Here is a 2,410-nt window from a genome sequence, read left to right as displayed (position 1 = left end):
CTTTACAGAAAATTAAAACCGTTAACATCCAAAGGAAAAATTATAAATTCTTTTTTTTTTTCAAAAATTTATACGGGGGCCGTTACCCCCGACGTTTGTTTAATTTATAGCTGAGAAAACGGCCCCGCGGTTTTTAAAAGGTCTTGTGTATAGTGCTTGTCGTTCACTATCTTTGGTGAAATGGTTATATTCACGCGTTATTCGTAGGGTGAAAAAATAGAGTATTGGTTATTTTTTAAATTTTCGTGGGCATATGGCATAATCCCATAATGAGTAATTAAATATTTCATCTATTCAGTTGCAAGTAAATGTTTTAGTAGAAAATTAAAAAAACGTTTTTTTTCTGCATGGGGATATCAATGCCCGATAATACTAGCGTTTTGAAGAAAAGATAATGTTTTTTGATAAAATTACTAGACCATTCTGTCTACTTTCAAATTTCAAAAGGGAAAATAAACTTCTGAAAACTCGCTGGGGCAGCCGTTTTCAAACGAGGCTTTATTTTTCACCCCCTTTCTTATCATGTGATGATAGGTTACACAATAAAAATGGACGGGAAAAAACTGGATATTGCTGATTTTGAGTTTATACAAACAATGATTAGATTAAAAGCAAGGAGCTCTGTCATATCCAGAGATTACAGAAAAAGGGGGTTAAACAGGTTTCCAAAAGACAGTTTAAATTATTACCAACTGTTTTTTAGTTTTAGGTATAAAAGCAAAAACATTGCGTCAGGGTGAACCCCTAATCCTGAACTCCCCAGCAGAAAAAGGAAAGGATTGTAAAAGTTTTTTGTAGAAAATGGAATTAAAAGCTTTAACTTTTAAAAAAATATTGAAAGTACCCAGAACTACCAACAACACCATCAAGGGTGAGGGACTTCTCCTCATTGAGCAAAAACCCTTTGGGAAAGAAAAGTCCTGAAAACCACCCAGAGGAAATTTGCTTTCAGAACTATTACTTCCATATATTTTCATAATTATATGCAGAGTCAATTTTTTGTCTAAAATAAGGGTTTGTGCAATAATATTTTATAAAATTTAATTCAAATAAAAAAAATTTTATATTAAAAAAAAAGTCTTAAATTGAACCAAAAGTACTTTTTCTTTTACAGTAAAATATTATTTTGGGACCAAAAAATTTTGTATTTTTTTTGAAAACAAAAAGATTATTTTTTTTTGAAATTGTGGAGAATTTAAAATTGAAACCCAAAAAGTACATTTCTTTACGTAAAAATATTATTTGTGTGTTACAAAAATAAAATTGTATTTTTATAGCAAAAACAAAAGTATTCTTTATTTTTTGTAAATTGGGGGAAATGGAAGGGGTTCAAAAATCTAAATGTTTCCCTGTCAAGGGTTAAAATTTTATTGTAGTAAAATATGGTTATCATTTCACAAAGTCAAAATTTGTATTACAATAATGTTTCTTTCCAGGATCCATCCTCTATTTAGCCCCCAAGAAAAACCGAAGCGTTCATTTTAAAATACATTTTTTGCCCCAACAGAATCAAGGCCATTGATTAGAAATAACCCAAACATTCTTTGTGATGATTGGCAAGATGTTTCAGATAAGATGATGTACATTCACACAGTATGTATGATTACTTTTTGCCTCTTAACCAAATGTTGCTGCTAGTTGATTTGCAAGTTATTGTTTTATTTTTCTGCAGTTTAATATAATAACCTGTACATTTACTGACTACAAAAATAGCTGTGTTATTGATAATAATACCTCCTTTTCTATTCTTAAGGAAATGGGACTAGAGCAGCCACAGATATCTGCTAGTCAGGCCTTAGAGAAGTCTCTTATGCACATCAAAACTCGGCACTTGTTCCTAAGCAGGGCAGGTCTCTATGTGAAACCCCAACTTGCTGCGAGATAAAATGAGCCACAGGAGAAACCCATCCTTGTCAGATATCACTGATACTTCAAACAGATTTTTTGCAAATAAGTGAGTGCCTTGTGGGTTTTTAAGAGGCAAAAGCCCGTTTGGAATACAAATATCAAGGCTATAGTTTTTCCCCAAAAAAAAACCAAATATTTTTTTTTTTTCCAGAGTTGCCAAATTATCTGAGGAAGAATATAAAGTTTTTAGTGAGATGATAAGAGAAGAATTAGATGCATCAAATAGTGACTCTGATGACAGCGAGGATGAAGAATATCACACAAATGTATAACTCTGGTTGTGCTGTTTCTAAATAGAAATCTGTAAATATTTATACAGTGAAATAGATTTTTGTTATAGATGATTGTAAATAAAGTCATATACATTATATGTTTATTTGTTTCATTCTCAGGAGTCATTAGAAAACAGTACAGTAAGAAAAAAAAGCTGTGTTTGTGTGTGTTTAAGAACTTGCTTGAAGTGAGAAAAATATACCATTTTTGTAACATTTTTTCTTTTCTT

At 31.0% G+C, this 2,410-nt stretch overlaps 1 long non-coding RNA gene across 1 annotated transcript; it reads left to right on the top strand.

Annotated features, from left to right (window-relative positions):
* Positions 1–1,477: 1,477 nt before the first annotated feature.
* Positions 1,478–2,278, top strand: LOC119591656. The gene is made up of 3 exons (XR_005230369.1): positions 1,478–1,593; positions 1,754–1,954; positions 2,060–2,278. It is a non-coding gene; the product is annotated as an uncharacterized LOC119591656 (long non-coding RNA).
* Positions 2,279–2,410: the final 132 nt, after the last annotated feature.

This window comes from Penaeus monodon, chromosome 29, assembly GCF_015228065.2.
Source record: "Penaeus monodon isolate SGIC_2016 chromosome 29, NSTDA_Pmon_1, whole genome shotgun sequence".
Lineage (NCBI taxonomy): Eukaryota > Metazoa > Arthropoda > Malacostraca > Decapoda > Penaeidae > Penaeus > Penaeus monodon.
This window is presented reverse-complemented; position numbering and strand designations above follow the sequence as displayed.